General features: G+C 49.6%; 1 protein-coding gene and 1 long non-coding RNA gene across 2 annotated transcripts in view; one reads left to right on the top strand and one right to left on the bottom strand.

Annotated features, from left to right (window-relative positions):
• The window catches only part of LOC125542371 (peroxisomal membrane protein PEX14), a 64,009-nt gene extending 48,114 nt beyond the window's left edge, over positions 1–15,895 (bottom strand). The window contains exon 1 of the mRNA XM_087545953.1: positions 15,855–15,895. The gene's annotated coding sequence lies outside the window, so the exon portion shown is untranslated. The remainder of the gene's footprint in view (positions 1–15,854) is intronic.
• Positions 6,385–9,667, top strand: LOC147977778 (uncharacterized). The gene is made up of 3 exons (XR_015599506.1): positions 6,385–6,722; positions 7,992–8,063; positions 9,370–9,667. It is a non-coding gene; the product is annotated as an uncharacterized LOC147977778 (long non-coding RNA).
• Positions 15,896–18,883: the final 2,988 nt, after the last annotated feature.

The raw sequence follows: 18,883 nt of genomic DNA, 5'->3' as shown, positions 1-18,883 counted from the left end.
AAAGGGCTAGGAAGAGGAGAGCATACCATGTCCCTAACGCCGAGACCACTCACGGGCCGTGCTTCAACGCTCTCAAATGCGGCGCAATACTTGTTGCACTCTTATTGGATGAACAACCATCTCTTTTGAATCAAGCCGATGCCACGGTTGCTTGTAAATTGGTAGGGCTTAAATATCTTCCTTTCATGGAATGTTTTGTGGACTCTCATCCAAAAAACAATGCCCTTTTGTTGCGCGTCGGTCCTCGGATCTTGGCTAATCTCCATCCAAGCTTAGCAAATCAACTTGTCCTCATCTTGTGTGTATGAACCCGTGCGAATGCTCTTCCTCTTCTTTTGTGCTTCCGCTCTTTGGGTGAGCTCGTCGATGAACAATGGCTCGCCACTAATATCAACGTCATTGCCTTCTTCTTCATCACCGTCACCTTCGACATAGATGTCATCATCTTCATGCCACGAGTCACCATGGTCGTAGTCAGCACGGTCGTCGGCCTCTTCATCGGGCACGTACTGGGCGCGGCCATCCTGACTTTGGGTCTCCTCGGGGTTGTAGGCATGGCCATGCCCACCCTCGAAGATCACGTCCTCCATGTACTGGTTGTAGAAGGGGTCGTCGACCGTTGGCGTTGGTGTTGGCATTCCGTCAAACAAGACGCGGGGGCCCGGCATGGTGCCTGTGAATGGTGCCCATGCTTGCTTTCTTTGCATCTCGACGGACGCCCGGCCGCCGCTGCTGGACCCAGGCGTGACAGGCGGGACATGGTGTGGATGGCGCGAACAAGCCCACGTCTGGCGACCCCGAGAAACGGGTCTGGCCGTCGTGCCTTGGCGGAGAAAAGCCGGGTGACATGGGCGCGGTCCGCGACGTCGGCGACTGGCAGTGCGGAGGCCGGGCGATCGACGAGCCTGTGCTCGCGGGGCCGGCGGCCGCTGCAGGGAACCCGGCCGGATGGCCCATGCCAAGCATGAGGATAGCGTGCGCTTTGTTGAGGAGGTCCTCCTTCTCGTCGGCAAAGGCCTTGCGCCGCGCGGCCTCCAGCTCCTCGCGCTGGGCGGCGAACTTGGCCGCGGCGGCATTGACCTTGACGACCGCTCTCTGTTCCCTCCTCTTCGCCGATTCCGCGTCCAACTTAGCGATCTCCTCCAGCGTGCACTCCGACCGCGGCTTCCTTGGCGCCTTCTTCTTCACCTTTGCGGGCGGGTCGACGGCCAGGCCGCCGGAACTCGGCGGGGCGTCGGCCATGGACGGGGGAGAGAGGGGGCGGCGGGAGGGGCGTGGGAGGGTTTGGGGGAAATGGCGCCAAATGGGCATGGGGGGTTTTGCTTTCTCCCACCGATAGGTGGGCCAGGGGAGGACAAGCGCGCGCATCCCGCCCGTCCGCGCGCTGTCCGTTTCACCCTAAAACCGGCGCAAACTTGGGCCGGGGATGGGTCGAAAGCGGACACAAAGCGGACAAAAGTTCATTTGCGCCCGCGCGCTGGGCCGTCTCGTTTGTCCCTTTTACCCCAAACAGACGGGGGCGGACAGGATAGGGTCGCGCGGTGGAGTTGGCCTAACGCTCATACGTGTGGCATCGTGCACATCGCCCACACGCCTTCATCACCACTCATTTTGCCACATATGAACAGATGACGTCAGCAGGAATCTTTTTGATTTTGGGCTTAAAAATGTTTTATCTCCTAATTAAAAAATCAAATTAAAAATCCGTTTTCACCATTAAATCCATCTCGACGAGATTTTCAAAACTAGACCCCATGTTGATATGTTTCGACGAATCTTTTTTTTGCCCAAAAGTTGCAATGATGTTTACACTGTAGTTGCCATAGTGTTTAAACTAAAGTTGCCATGTGGCAATTTCAGTTTGTAGAGCATGGCAATTTTAGTTTTTTTATGATGGCAATTCCAGTACTTTGACCATGAAAATTATTTTTTATATGAACCATGGCAATTTTCAGTGCATGACAATTTTAGTTTATGGTTTATGACAAGTCTAGTTTCTTAATTCCCTGTTTTATAATATGTCAAAATTCACTTTTAAATGTAGAAGAAAATAGCTGAAACATATCATGGCAATTTCAGTGTAAACATCATGGCAATTCATGTGCAATAGACATGGCAACTTTTAACCCCCAAAAAAATTCGTCGAAATATATTGATATGCAATCTAGTTTCGAAGATCTTGTCGCAAGGGATTTAATGGTAAAAACAGATCTTCAATCGGATTTTTTATTTAAGAGATAAAATATTTTAAAAAGTGAAAATTCAAAAAGATTCTTACATGCATGCATGCGATGACGTGGCACGGTCTGTGTGTTATAGGGCGTCTGGATCGGTTTAACTCTCACCACATTTATGGATGTTAGCGTTGTTAAAAAAAACAAGGCCATCGAGCCGTCCGGCCTTTACCTGGCCGTTCAACGCCACCCCACATAAATGCAACTGCAGACAGCGTCGGCTCCCTACGGGGAGGCGAAGACCAGAACGGCAGCGCAGCTCCCGCTTCAATCCGGTAGACACGTTAGGCGCTTCCCTCGCTCCGTTTACTTGCCAGAAACCACAGCGCACCGGACAAAATCGACTCTCATGCGCCACGTTTTTCCAAAGGAAACGGAACTAACTCACGCCCTCCAAACCAAACAGAAACAGGTTTAAATCAGAGCCAGCGAGGCAGGGTAACAACTCTTTCTACAACCCTACACCTGATAATAATCCTAAAGCTTAGCTTGCTAATTGTAGACGAACATCATTAACATCATTTCATGAACCCAATTCGATTCAGATCAATTTGACAAGTTTGGGGGGCAATTTCCACTCTCTAGAGGGCAACCACAGTATCTAATCGCCTGGTTATGCTGATACAAACCCTCTCCTCTCGTCCCCACAAGATCTTCCACGCAGGGCGGTGCTTAGTCAGCGAGCCGCGAGGAGGGTTCCCAAGCAGCTCAAGAAATTGGGAAGGCTTCGTCCCGGTGGGTTAGGATTCTGACCTTGCGGCGAGGAGCTGGGCGGCTGCATGGCATCGGGAGAGTTCACGGCCACGTTAACCACAGGATCTCGCCAACCACAGAGACTACGACGGACGACGGGCGACGGGGGCGGCTGAAGTGAATAATAGCAGGACCGGGGCATATGCCCATATATTCACGTGTGCTTTATCTTGAGATGAAAATAGTATGGAGAGAAAAAATATAGAAAATAACTCTATGCATATATTTAGAAACTTTTCAAAGAGAAATCGGCTGGAATAGCAATTTTTCAATTCTCTGTTCTATAGTGATTTTATTTTTGCATCTTAGCGTTGGACGTTAAATTATAAAAGCCATGTCAAACATGTTTGTCCTGAAAACCTTGAGCAGTAGTGACACGAATTGTGATGAAACTGAAAGTTATGTCAAAACTCGATCAATTCTCACTCTCTAATAGGAAGGTCCTTCGTGTTTGCTTGTAATCCACGCGCACAGTGTCTAATAAACCCAGAAGGTAACTCCTAATGGTAGCCGTTCCGGCCTCTTTAGCTGCGGGTTGGTCAGATCTTGCTACACCTGGCACGAAGGTTTGGCATCATGATCGTTTCGATCCCATGACATATGACACTTTCGCTCCGTCCCGATTACCGACGCCTCCTATTTTCATCGCACGCTCATTTGTCTTTTGAGCCTCTCTCTTGATTTGTGACTCCGGCTGGTGAACTAGGTCAGTGCTACCAAGAAGTAAAAACAAAGTGAAACTGCCCAGCATATATATCTGCTCCTTTGAAAGAGAGTGACTTATATAAAGGAAAAAAAATCAATATTCACACAGGTGAAGGTTGGTGGAGAATTTATTTATCTACATGCGATAAATTCCCTTTGTTGTAGTTGGTATATTTTCCTTAACTAATATAACTTTTACACATCTTAAAGCTTGAACTGATGAAGTAAATTGCTAAGGTGCTATATGTGTTTCACCTTACGATATACTCAGTTGTAAGATTTATAGGAGAGACTCGCACATGTGTCAAACAAGCAGTACACGCATTAACATGATCATTTCGAGAACTAAGGCGACCACGCCCCCAACGTGAGAGGTAAGAAGAAGCTACGTGGCGTAACATAGCGAATCCGTCGATTTCTTTCGGTGAAGGGAAAAAAAGTAAGTTATGGGCCGACGGGCTATAGCCCATTGTTAACAATCTCCCAACAAGGCCATCGGGCCGACCGGCCTTTACCTGGCCGTTGAACTGCCCATGCGGGTCTCCCCCCAGAAATTCAACTGCAGACAGCGACGGCTCCCTCTGGGGCAGCTCCCTCCAGAACAGCGGTGATCCGCAGTCGGACGCCGGCGGCGGAGCTTTCGCTTCACTCCGGTAGAGAGGTTAGGTACCTCCATCGCTCCGTTTACTTGCCCAAATCCACTCTCATGCGCCAGGCTGTAGCATCTGTACTGTTTGTCGGCGGATCCTGCAAGAAATCAAGCCATTTAGGAACACAACACTTGATTCTCTTCTCATTTTCAAAGCTAAACATCCCTGCCGAGGTGACCGAAAAGGGGAATTTGAGAATTTGCCACACCTTTGCTTGCACTTTCAGGATCTGCCCCTCTTTTTTCATGTAACTCGGAAATTGCTCCACCCTTGCTGAAACCTTTAGGATTTGCCTTTTTCTACACGGTTTGGATCATTTGGCACATTACAATATAAAATCTCTGACCAATATACCCCCAGCCTAAATCAGTTTGAGTCTCAAATCTGACGTACAATGTTGTACCTCCCCGAGCTTGTTACGGCTGCACAGCTGCCTTCCCCAAGCTGGTGCGCCTACTGTACCTCACCAAGCTTGCTGCTACCACAACTAGATATGCTCTTCTCTGAGCTGCTTAGTTCCAAACCTGAAAAAAATTGGGCAAAATTTTGCTACTATTTGCACAACATTTCAACAACATTCCTTCAGAAATCATATCTAGGTGCAAATACTTGGGTACATATATAAATAATCTCAAATTTCAACAGCAAAGTCTAGATATCTCACATCCATACATAATCATCAACAAACATAGTCTCACATACAAACATTATATGACACTCATACGTAGTTCGAAACAAAAGGACACGACATAGCATCTACTTCACCACATAAGCCCAACACGATCTAAGCTCTTTTTCTCTTAGGGGTTAACTTTCTGGCATGTGGGCTCTCGCGACCGCGTCGCCCCCGCGAGCGACCGGCCGCGCCCCGATCTCCTTCTCCAGCGACCCTCCCTCCTCCTTCCCTTCCCGCCGTCGTCGTCGGCGCTCGCCGCCGGGCCTGGCCCGGGCGACGCTGGCGGCGGCGGCCCCCTCGCAATTCCCCTCTCGGCACTCCTCTGGCGCGGGACGGAGCGGGCTGGGGGTGTCCCTAGGCGGCGGCGGTCCGGCGTGGCGGTGGGGTCCTGGCGCTGTGCGAGCGGATGGCTGGGCGGTGGTGTCGCCGTTGGCGGCGGGGTAGCGCGGCGGCGCGTTCTGGCGGCGCCCACTCAGCCCAGATCTAGGCCCTTCGGGCCCCATCTGGGCCCGGGCGGGCTGGCAATGGGGTGCGGCTGCGGCGCATCCTTCAGGAGGCGGGGGGAGGCGAAGAACGGCAGGGTGCTGGCGACGCCATCGCCGGCTTGCTGCAGCGTGGCGGCGGGGCTTAGCGGGCCCGTTTCGGGCCTGGCCGGGCCAGGGGTGGCCTGGCATGCCCTGCTGCCACGTCCGGACGGCTACCGCGACGGTGCCGGAGGTTCTGGCCTCCCGCACGACGGCGGTGGAGGTGGTTCCCTCCCGTTCGGCTTCGGTGTTGCTTCTGTGACGCCCGGATAATCAAGCTACAATAACCTCTGCTAATGATGCCACGTCACCTCGATAACTATTGCTAATCTCGCATTAGTTCGAAACAGATTCAAATTCAAATTTAAAATAAAGGCAAACCTCAAAAGTTTTCAAATATTAAAACCAAAATGTTCGGGTTGTACCAGTTAATGCATAGATGATTAGGGTGAAGAAACCACATTTTTATAAAATATTTAAATGCACTAAAGTGAATAAACAGTAGCAAAAACAACTAATTTAATAGCTTTTGAAAAATTAAAATATATTATACTAATTTATTTTGGGTCCAAACTAGGTTTGGCAGTGGCCTATTTTGATGATACTAAGTTAGGTGATAACTTGGTATTTTAAAGAAACTAAAATAATTAGGAGCTAAAAGAAAACAGAAAAGAAAAATAAGAAAAAGTAAAAGAAAACAAAACAAACAACAAAAAGAAGAAGAAAAAGGAACCCCCCCTCCCCTACTGGACCAGGCGGCCCAGCTCACACCAGGCCGGCCCAGCCGCGCCTACTAACCCTCCTGGCACCCAAACCCTAAACGAGACGCTCCCCACTCCCCCCTCGTTCCCCACTCCCCCCACAATCCAGATCGGGGCAACTGCCCCGACCCCGCCGCCGCCGCCCGAAGCCACCTCGCCAGCGCCGCCTCCCCACCGGACCGCCGCATCCCCTTTTCCTCTCCGTCACCCCCTCGTCACCGGGCCGCCACCGCTCCGCCACCGCTCCGCCGTCGTCCAACGCCACCTCGACCTCGTCTCATCCCCACGACGCGTCGCCGCCGATCCTCGCCGCCCGGAGCTGCGCCTCCGCCTCGGCCACCTCACCGGACTGCCTCCTCCACGTGTGTCGTCCCCGCCCCCCACCTCGAGCACCACAGCGTCGTGCCCTACGCCTCGCTGTGAGCTCCGGCCTCCCTCCCTCTCTCCCCTTGTTCTCTGTCACCGGCGCTGTCACTCGCGCGCGCACGACCGTAGCGCCGCCCCGTCGCCCCTGCTCACCTAGCCTCGACCTGGCGTGTACCCATGCGCGCCCGACCTCCTGCTGCTGCAATCGCCGCCCTTCCCCCCGGCACGCTCACGCTCACCTGCGCTGCACGCAACTCGCGCGCGCACCCCTGACATGGCCCCGCTCCGCTGCTTTGCTCCTCTGCCGCCCGCGCCATCGCCCCGCCTTGCCTCGTGCCGCAGCCGCGCATCCACCCTTCCCCGCCCGGCGCTGCTCACCGTAGCTCCCCGCTGCTTGCCCCGCAGCCTTCTCCTCGCGCCCGCGTCGCCACCCGACGCCGCGGCCAACAGGCGCCGTGGCCGTCGTCCCCGCCACTGGCCTCCCGCTCGCGGTGCTGGCGCCCGCCACCGTTGGCCTGGGCAAGCGCCCAAGTGGGCTGGCGCCCGCGCGCCCGAGACCCGTGCCCATTTGCCCGCTATGGCCTTTGGCCCAATGACAACGGGCCCCGTGCCTAGATCGGTTATATAAAAAAATGAATGAAAATAAAATAAAATAAATAAATAATAAAAATAATTAATTAATTAATTAACTTAATTAAATCTGATTAAATTAACTAATTAAGATTAATTAATCTAATGGCTAATTAACCTAATTAACTACTGTTAATTAACTAACAGTGTATGACAGTGGGGCTCACCCCCTTAATTAATACTAATTAGGTTAATTAATTTGTTTAAATAAAAATGTGTCACTGACCAGAGGGACCCACTGGTCAGGTTGACCAGTCAACCCTGATGACTGCTGACGTCAGCATGACCTCATGCTGATGTCATAAATCCATTTTTGAATTAAATTAAACAATTAATTAAAATTCCAGAAATTAAAAAAATCTTTAGAAAACCATATCTTTTAATCCGTAACTCGGATTAAATTATTTTCAACATGAAAGTTGCCTAGAACGACGAGACGAATCCGAATATGCAGTCCGTTCGTCTGCCACGCGTTCCTAGCATAGCGAACCTGCAACATTTCACCTCCGGTTCATTTGTCCGGAATTGCGAAACACCGGGAATACTTTCCCGGATATTTCCCCCCTTCGCCGGTATCGCCTATCCCTACGTTAGGTCACCCCTAGCACAACGTATTGCCGCGTCTTGCTTTGTGTTACATTTGATTGCTCTATTATTTATTGTGTTCCCCCTCTGTTACTCCTTTCCGGTAGACTCCGAGACCGCTGTCGATGTTCGTGTGTTCGACTACATCGAAGATGACCCCTCCTTGCCAGAGCAACCAGGCAAGCCTCCCCTTTGATCATCAGATATCGCCTACTCTTCTCTATACTGCTTGCATTAGAGTAGTGTAGCATGTTACTACTTTCCGTTATTCCTATCCTAATGCATAGCCTGTCCTTGCTACTACTGCTGTTACCATTACCTGCTATCCTACTGCTTAGTATAGGATGCTAGTGTTCCATCAGTGGCCCTACACTCTTGTCCGTCTGCCATGCTATACTACTGGGCCGTGATCACTTCGGGAGGTGATCACGGGCAAATACTATATACTTTACACAGTTACATTACCTGTGGTACGGTTCGGAGTTGGGGGCTGAAGGGGCAGGTGGCTCCATCCCGGTAGAGGTAGGCCTGGGTTCCCGACGGCCCCCGAATGTTACTTTGTGGCGGAGCGACAGGGCAGGTTGAGACCACCTAGGAGAGAGGTGGGCCTGGCCCTGGTCGGTGTTCGCGGATACTTAACACGTTTAACGAGATCTTGGTATTTGATTTGAGTCTGGCTACTAGCCTATACGCACTAACCATCTACGCGGGGACAGTTATGGGCACTCGACGTCGTGGTATCAGCCGAAGCTTTCGTGACGTCAGCGACTGAGTGGCGCGCGCCGGATTGGACCGTAAGCCTGCTCTTATATTAAGGGGGCTAGTTCTGCTTCCGGCCGCGTACGCAACGTGCAGGTGTGCAATGGGCGATGGGCCCAGACCCCTGCGCCATAGGATTTAGACCGGCGTGCTGACCTCTCTGTTGTGCCTAGGTAGGGCTCCGACGTGTTGATCTTCCGAGGCCGGGCATGACCCAGGAAAGTGTGTCCGGCCAAATGGGATCGAGCGTGTTGGGTTATGTGGTGCACCCCTGCAGGGAAGTTAATCTATTCGAATAGCCGTGATCTTCGGTAACAGGACGACTTGGAGTTGTACCTTGACCTTATGACAACTAGAACCGGATACTTAATACAACACACCCTTCCAAGTGCCAGATACAACCGGTGATCACTCTCTCACAGGGCGATGAGGGGAGGATCATCGGTTAGGATTATGCTATGTGATGATACCTGGAGGACTTCAGTTTACTCTCTTCTACATGCTGCAAGACGGAGGCTGCCAGAAGCGTAGTCTTCGAAAGAACTAGCTATCCCCCTCTTATTCCGGCATTCTGCAGTTCAGTCCACATATGATAGCCTTATTCCAGTTGATACCAATGCATACATATGTAGTGTAGCTCCTTGCTTGCGAGTACTTTGGATGAGTACTCACGGTTGCTTTCTCCCTCTTTTCCCCCTATCCCTTCTACCTGGTTGTCGCAACCAGATGTTGGAGCCCAGGAGCCAGACGCCACCTTCGACGATGACTCCTACTACACCGGAGGTGCCTACTACTACGTGCTGCCCGCTGACGACGACCAGGAGTAGTTTAGGAGGATCCCAGGCAGGAGGCCTGCGCCTCTTTCGATCTGTATCCCAGTTTGTGCTAGCCTTCTTAAGGCAAACATGTTTAACTTATGTCTGTACTCAGATATTGTTGCTTCCGCTGACTCGTCTATGATCGAGCTCTTGTATTCGAGCCCTCGAGGCCCCTGGCTTGTAATATGATGCTTGTATGACTTATTTTATTTGTAGAGTTGTGTTGTGATATCTTCCCGTGAGTCCCTGATCTTGATCGTACACGTTTGCGTGTATGATTAGTGTACGGTCAAATCGGGGGCGTCACAGCTTCTCCCTCCGCGGGGCGCTTCTCTCCGGTCCTCTTGGCCTCGTGTTGGTGTCCGCAGTGAGGCGGCGTGGGTGGCGGCGCAACCGTGATGACGCATGGTGGTGGGCGGTGGTCTGGCTGGTCGGCTCCGGTCCGTTGGGCGATGGGGATGGAGTGCGGGAGAAATCCTTGCCGGTTCTTCGGCTTCGATGCGGTGACACCTGCGGGTGCCACCATTCCTCCCTGGAGGGTGTCGGTGATATCCATCCCCCACCTCCCTCCGCGTGCCGGGGGAAACTCTAGGACATGTCCGGGCAGCAGCGTCGTCGGCGTCGCATTCCTTCTTGGAGGTGCTGCTTGGTACGCGGTGGTTCGGAGCCTCGGGTTGTGGTGGTTTGTGTCTGGAGGGCGTAGCGGTGGCGGGTCATCCGCGCTTTGTCGAGCTGCCGTTGTTGGCATTTGTTTCTTCTTCTTTTTCTTTTGGGCTTGCTGTGCTGTTCGCCCCAGCTCTCCTTCTATCGGTGTTGGTTGCTTTGGAATACAAAGCGGGGGGAAACCCTTTTTCGGTAAGGCATCGCTGTTGGAACATGTTCCTCTGTTGGCTGCGACGATTCAACAGCCAAGGCCATAGCCAACATCCTACAAAGAGTGGACACAACACAATACGCAGCAACAATTTGCCTGTTGGGCGTGCCAACAGGAGCATCATCAATTTGAGGTCCTGGCTCATCATCTTCAGTAGGGTATGTTCTTGCCCTCTGTTTTCTCTTCCTGTTACATGACACAAAAATGTGTATAACTGAAAACAATGCATACATGACAAAAAAATGCAAAGTATAATTGGTGATGAACTACTTTTTTGGGACCATCTAAAGGACAACCAGCTTGTTTATGACCTAGTACTTGACATCGTTTGCATCTGTTTTGGCTACCCGATTGTCTAGGTTCTTTCTTTTTTGGACCACCTTTTCCACCTTCGAGGGCACTCTTGTACCTCTGCTTTCTAGGTCTTCTAGGAGTCTATACTAAGATACAGTCTACAACCAGCTAGAAAACTATCAATGGAAGGTTTAAGAGCCATAAAGAATCTATGAAAGTGGACTTTACCATCAACTACCTTGGTATCAACCTCTACAATGCTCCCTGGAGATCTCTTCTCAACTTCCACTTTGAAGTTATGCAAATTCTGAATACTTTGCTTCAAAGTGCCATAAATCTATTTTTCTGCTCTAGATTTACCTACCCAAACTGTATTATAACTAACGGTGATGTCATAAGTTTCTTGGAGCTTCTCTTGTAGTTCTTTACACCCCATGGTAGTAATGACGGAGCTATGTAGTGAGCTGGGGGTGCTGTGCCCCCCCCCCCCCCCCCCCGGCCCCCCCAGCGTTGGAGATATCCCTGAAGAATTTTTTGTTTGAAGGGCTTAGATTAGGAAAAAATTAGCGTTTGACCCCCCAACTCTTCATCTTTTATGTTTCGCCCCCAACGTTTTCTGTCTAGCTTCGCCACTGCATGGTAGGCTCTTTCTGGAGTATGCTCATTGCCTTCTCTACTACCCAACCTTGTGTTGACATGGTGGTTTTTGCTCTGTTACTTGAAGAACACTTGTGTTTCTTACTCATCTTACTGACCTGCATCCATACAAAACACATGGCCCATGAGAAATAGTACTATATTCAATATAGCAACTATCTAATTAATTGGTAGACACAAAAGTTATTCTTAGCAAGAAAATTAGTACCGTTATAGTTTTTTCATCAGCCCTTAAGCGAGCAGTTATCCTCCATGGACACCTGATGCCTACATTCTTCAAGATATCATTTTTTTGTCTGTTTTAGATCCCCATATGTCATTTTCATTGTTAATGGCATATTGTTTTATTGCCATTCCGGACTCTTCCATTGAAGGAAACAACCACCTACATGCATCTTGGGGTTCTCTCTGTCATATGCAATCTCCTCCTCCTGAGCTATCCTGTCATCAACAGGAATAGCTGTCTCAACTATTAGTTGTTGGTCCTCTTCATTGGTGAGATGTACATCCTCACTAGGTGGCTAAGGAGGTGCTTCATGTGTCTCATCCTCCTCGATGCCAAAAAATCACACATATTCTCCTCCGTAATTGGAACATCCACTTCATCTTCATTTGGAGGAGCAATCTCAATTAGGCTCCAATCAATTGGTGATTTCGTATCAAGCACCACCGAAGACCCACATTGCTCATTACTTTCAGCCACTTCATAAATTGATGGCACATTGGTTTGAAATCACATGTTGAAAAGTTCATATCATTATGAACAAGTGCACTTGTTTGACTGGCCATAGACTCGGCAACTTCAAGTGCTTCTTCAATGGCATTGTCCACAACTACACATGACGTAGCACTGATAGTACATCATCCATCGCTGATTTTAGGACTTTAGGCGCCTTCTCAGCAGGTGTCTTCTTAGGTTTCTTAGCAGTCGGTTCCTTTGCAGGTTTGTTATCTCTATTGGCGGCAGGTTTTTTACCAGGTTTGGTATGAACCTCAACTAGCATCTTCACCTTTTCCTCCCCTACCCAGATATTAGGGTCAAGCAAATGACTTCTCAATTGCTTAGTGCCAACTAATCTACATTCCTAATTAGAGTCTCTACCATAGCCAAACAAATGCACCTCCTACCATGGCCCCCATGGTATATATTGGCCCAAGTCATATGCAAAATTGTTAAAAGTAAGTCTCTTCTATCTAATCTGCATTTCAATATCTTGCCGCTCTGTTTGTTCCTCAGCGCCATCAACAAGCATGGCCCGATATGGAACAACTCTAACATTTTATGTTAAAATGAACAGGCTACTTCGCCCTACTCGACAATGAAAAAAAATCCAAAGTTCTCAATTAGGTTGTTCGTGGTATTTGACATTGCATTGACACAAATGCAGAAGTATCATTCTCACCATTGTAGTGCGAGAGCAACAACCAAGCTGCCCAAATTTGGGCCATTCTCCATAGCAGACATCCTCCACATAGATCAACCGTCCATGCTCTACATCAGTTAATACAAAAAATAGAGGGCAACAGAAGTGGTGGTGTGTGAGTCGGCAGCGGGGCGTCGCATTGGGTGAGGGAGCCATAGGGCGTGCTGGACGAGCCCCAGCCGTGGGGGAGCAGCGGCCGGTGGCGGCTGGGTGAGAAGCGGTCGCCGATGGAGCATCCTCGGCTGGGCGAGCAGCAGCTGCCTAGGGAGCAGCTCCGGCTGGGAGAGCAACATCCACCGAGAGAGGAGCGGGAGTTGGGCGAGAACGAGACATGGGGGAGCCGTGGCTGTTGAAGGAACAACAGGGAGTAGCATCTCTTACCAGGTCGCTGTCGTGGAGATCAAGGTTGTTGTCCCCGTAGCCGCCAAAGGTCCAGTTTGGATGAGACGAGAAGGAGATCGGGGTGAATGAACAGGGCTGGGTGTCTCTCACCTAGGTCAACACGAGGGCATTGTGGTCATTTTGCTACGGGCCCGTCTTGTCAGGGGCAAATCCTGAAGATTTCAGCAAGGGTGGGGCAAATTCTGAGTTACGTGGAAAAGAGGGGCAAATCCTGATAGTGCAAGCAAAGGCGGGGCAAATTCTCAAAGGAAAATGATGGGGTTCAACCGACGGATCCCGTGATTGCGTCGGTCGTGTGCAGGGACGTCCAATCGTGACGCGCTCGTCCGTCGGATCACGAGGCGCGTGGCCCAACTGCTGCATACTCGTGCGCACTATGGCGCTACCACCCAGTGCACGAGTTTACCTTTTGGCTTCAAACTGTAGCGTGCTAGCTTGCATGCTTCCAAATATTGCATTCCTATATAAGTGGACGTGCTAGCTGCCACAGGAAGTCTTGCTTTTTTTTTGGTCTCATGCAAATGTTGAGATGCGCCGTCGTCATTGCGGCTCGTCGTCCAACTATGATAGGCGTGCTACCCCAAGTCGGAGACCTCGTGCCACTATGGCCGCACTTCTGTGGGCGCGCTGCTAGAAGAGAGAGGATTAACTGGCGGAGCTAAGGTGTTTCAGGCAGCCATGAGGGACGGTGATAGGTGGTGCGGGTGATCAACAACTTGGGCGATGTTGCAATGACGACTACAATGACATATGTGTTGCGATGGGCAACCACAACATCGTCTGTGTTGCGATGATGGCATTGACGCATCTCTCTTGCAGTGAGAACAACCACAAAATGGGCGATGTTGCAATGACGACTGCAACACCATCTGTGTTGCAATGGGCGGCCACAACATCGTCCATGTTTGCGATGATGGCATTGACTCATGTCTATTGTAACGGCAACGACCACAAGATGGGCGATGTTGCGACGGTGATCACAACATTGTTCGTGTTGCGATGGTCCGACCACAACATCGTCCTTGTTGCGATGGTGGCATCGACACATGTCTGTACAATGACGACAACCGCAATATAGGCGATGTTGCAATGGCAACCCCAACGGCCTACATGTAGTGATGGGCGACTGCAAAATCATCCATGTTGCGATGGTGGCATTGATGTGTGTCCCGTGCAGTGACGACGACGTAAACATGGGCGATGTGGCGACCATAACATGGTACACATTGCAATGGATGATCAAAGACTCACATGTTTGCAACCTCATGCAATCTAGAAGTGACCTCAAGATGGTCCATGTTGCAATGGGTGACCGCATATGGTTCATGTTGCAACGATCAAAGGCCCATGTATTTGCGTGATCGCAATATCACATATTTGTGTGACCGCAACATATCCATGTTGCAATAGGTGACTGCCCCATGCTTCATGTTGCAACGAGTGACCAAAGGCCGACGGAGTAGCTCGTGTTGCAAACCCCAACGCAAAACCGGTCCATATTACAAACAGTTGTGATTGACACGACAGAGGTCGGAGGGGTGTCGTGTGCGCCATCCAATGGCTACCGAGCGGCCAATCAGATCTGATCATCACCCGATCGACGTGTATCGCCCGCCTTTGTTCTAAGGTCTGTGTCACAACGGTAGGAGATTTATCTTATATGTACATCTTTTGTTGTTGCACGATACATTTGTACTTGCTATTCCTCCAGTTACTCATGAACATAGCCTTGTTGGGTTACACCAAGGGTGCAGAGCGGCGCCCAATCTGTCCCGCTTCATAGGCAAATTAAATTTAGGTTAGTTATAATAGGCCCTCTCATACTTAGTTCAATTTAAACTAATTCTCTATTTACACGGGACTATGCGGGATGCCCGCTTGCATTCCTAAACACGTAACACATTAACAAAAGATCTGTGAGGCCTCGATTCCCACGTGACGTGTGGAACAGTGGAAGCAACGGCTGTAGCACGCCCGCGGGCTGACCATCTAACAAAAAAACAACTGCTAATCATACGGCTGACAAACGCGCATGATGGGTTGATCAAGTGGCTAGCGAGCCGGCTGATCCGACGCGAGGATCCGGCGGGTGACGCGTAGCGTCCCCATTCTCAAATTCCCCGACCGAAGAATAGGAACTTACAGGAACCCGACGGAAGGCTTGGTCGATTTCCTCCTTTGTGAGTCCTTTCTTCCCCAGGATACCGGCATCATTACAAAAGTTAGAGTATGCATACAGTTTCACTCTAAGACAGTGCAAGTCTGACAAAATTGATCATTCAACATCAGCCCCAATTTGACAAAGCTGCTCGATCACGAACTTAAAAAAAAAAAGTTCAGTTGGGATCGACCACCACGAATCGTGGAGATAACACACACGAACTTGGGGCCGGGGCGCTCTCGAGAGGGCAACCACAGTCTCTAATCCGCCGGTTGTGCTGACACAAACCCTCACCTCCTGTTCCCCATGAGATCCCCCACGCCTTTTCTTTTTTGATAAAAGAAGGGCTTGCCCCCTCCGATTTCCATTAATAGAAACCAAAAGATCAGACAGCTACTGGGAAAGATCCCCCATGCATGGTGGTGCTTAATCAGCGAGGAGGGTTCCCAGGCAGCTCAAGAAATCGGGCCGAGATGAGGAATCTGACCTTGCGGCGAGGAGCTGGGCAGCTGCGCGGCCATCGGGGGAGTTCACGGCCGCATCAACCACAGGATCTCGCCGACGACGAGGACAACGACGGGCGGCGGCGGAAGTGGATAATAGCAGGACCGGGGAGAGTATGCGCGTCACGTATATTCACACGTGCTTTATCTTCAGAGATGAAAATATGGATAGAAAAGAATACAGAAAACAACTCTATGCATATATTGAAATAACTTTTCAAAGAGAAATTGACAAGAGGTTGATATGTTCTATAATAATTTATTTATTTGCATCTTACCAATGGAGGTTATTATTGATTTATGCCATTAACTAAGTTGTAAGAGCTATCGGGCATATCTTTGTCCAGGTTTTCGAATACATAGTGACATAGTGTGATCAAACTAAAAGTTACATCAAAAATTCGATCAAGCTTTCTCTCCAACAAGAAAGGACAGTCGTGCTTGCTTGTAATCCAAGTGCATGGTGTCTAATAAAACACACAAGATGCTTGTAACGGCAGCGGTTTTGAGAACTACAGCCCTGGGTTCTTCAAGACCTGCTCGACTTGGGACGAAGGCCTGACACCATAATCATTTCAATCCCGTCTCAGTTGTCAAGGTCGCTCCACCCCAATTACCGACGCCTCATATTTCCATCGTGTGTTCATTTGTCTTTTTAGCTTCTCTTGTGCGCATTGTTTATATGACTACGGCCTATTTGATGAACTGGGCTAGTGTTACCAACAAGTTACAACAAAGTGAAGGCGTGCAACATATCTAGCTACTCCCACTAGTAGAAAACAGGGCTTTGGTCCAGGCCGGGTCAGCCCATTAGTCCCGGTTCAGTCCCGGTTCGTGAGCTCAGGGGGGCGGCCGGGCCATGTGGGCCATTGGTCCCGGTTCATTTGGACCTTTTGGTCCCGATTGGTGGGATGAACCGGGACCAATGGGCCTCGCTCCTGGCCCACCACCATTGGTCCCGGTTGGTGGCTTGAACCGGGACGAAAGGCTCCCCTTTAGTCCCGGTTCGTGCCACCAACCGGGACCAATGAAGTGCCTATATATACCCCCTCGTGTAAGAGCAGAGCACACTGCTCTGTTTTTTTCTGGCCGAGGGGGAGAGGGCTCGGTGGTGCTCTAGCTCACCTCCTATGCACACAAGGTGTTCGATGGAATGCCCGAGCCACACTACTTAAGCTTTCTCCTCTCCAAGCTCGACCTCCAAGCTCCATTTTCCATAATATTTGTCTAGGTTTAGCGGTCCGTCACGCCCCGTCCCCGTCTTCACCGCCGTCGATCACCCGCGCCGAGCTCATCGCCGGCACCACCGTGGTGAGCCTCTTGTTCTTATCTTCTTTCTGAAAGGAAAAATATTCTTACTTGTATGTTTACATAGATACTTGTATTATTTTCTTTTATTATTGCATCTTATATAGTGCGATGGTTTTGGTATCCGCCCCCGTCGGCCCTCGTCCTGTCTATGATTCGGATGTGGTATATATATTATCTTTATAACTATTGGTTCATTTATTGTTTATGAAAATTATGCCGACCAACGTGACATAGATTTTATTTATGTAGGATGTATGTGAATTGGAAATGCCAACCGACCCTATTGTAGAGAGGTTAAATTTAGTTGAAGAAGAAAACAATTTGTTGAAAGAAAAAATAAAAAAAATTGAGGAGGAGAAGATGATATTGGAGTTGCATGTTGTGGATGTCGTCGATGATCACAAGATCAAGATGGATGCAATGCGCTTGAAGATTAGAAAGATTAGAAAATATGCCATTCATACCGAGGCTTGGTATCATTATGCCGTTGGATCAATTGTTACCTTCGTTGCGATTATGATCGCATTTGTTTTCGCATTGAAATGTTTTACATAGTTTCAATGTATGGTTTAATTAATTAGATGCTCTGGAGAGCTATATGTTGTTAGATGAGAACTATGTATGCACTTTGGTTTTAATGTGCTGATGAACTTCTATTAATTTGGACACTTAACTATATATAATGCACGCAGATGAACTGGCAATTGATGTACGGTGACAGACACACCTGCGAGTACATTAAGAGCGTGCATGAGTTTCTCGATGCGGCTGAGGCAAACAAGCAGAATGGTTTTATGTGTTGTCCATGCACTGAATGTGGGAATACGAGGTCTTACTCTAACTGGAAAATCCTTCACTCCCACCTGCTTTACAAGGGTTTCATGCCACACTATAATGTTTGGACGAGGCACGGAGAAATAGGGGTTATGATGGAAGACGACGAAGAAGAAGAGTACGATGACAACTATGTGCCCCTGAATACGGTGATGCTGCAACGGGGGGGAGCTGGTGAAGATCAAGAGGAACCAGACGATGTGCCCAATGATGCTGCAACGGGTGAAGCTGCTGAAGATCAAGAGGAACCAGACGATGTGCCCGATGATGATGATCTCTGCCGGGTCATTGTCGATGCAAGGACGCAATGCGAAAGTCAAAAGGAGAAGCTGAAGTTCGATCGCATGTTAGAGGATCACAAAAAAAGGTTGTACCCCAATTGTGAAGATGGCAACACAAAATTCGGTACCGTACTGGAATTGCTGCAGTGGAAGGCAGAGAATGCTGTTCCTGACAAAGGATTTGAGAAGCTACTGAAAATATTGAAGAAGAAGCTTCCAAAGGATAACGAATTGCCTGACAGTACATATGCAACAAAGAAGGTCGTATGCCCTCTAGGATTGGAGGTGGAGAAGATACATGCATGCCCTAATGACTGTATCCTCTACCGCGGTGCATACAAGGATCTGAACACATGCCCGGTATGCGGTGCATTGCGGTATAAGATCAGACGAGATGACCCTGGTGATGTTGACGGCGAGCCCCCCAGGAAGAGGGTTCCTGCGAAGGTGATGTGGTATGCTCCTATAATACCATGGTTGAAACGTCTGTTCAGAAACGAAGAGCATGCCAAGTTGATGCGATGGCACAGTGAGAACCGAAAGAAAGATGGGAAGTTGAGAGCACCCGCTGACAGGTCGCAGTGGAGAAAAATCGAGAGAAAGTACTGGGATGAGTTTGCAAAGGACCCAAGGAATGTATGGTTTGCTTTAAGCGCGGATGGCATTAATCCTTTTGGGGAG

The sequence above is a fragment of the Triticum urartu genome, chromosome 3A (assembly GCF_056163025.1).
Source record: "Triticum urartu cultivar PI428250 chromosome 3A, HENAU_Tu73, whole genome shotgun sequence".
Lineage (NCBI taxonomy): Eukaryota > Viridiplantae > Streptophyta > Magnoliopsida > Poales > Poaceae > Triticum > Triticum urartu.
Note: the sequence above shows the minus strand (reverse complement) of the source record. Positions and strands in the feature narration are given on the sequence as shown.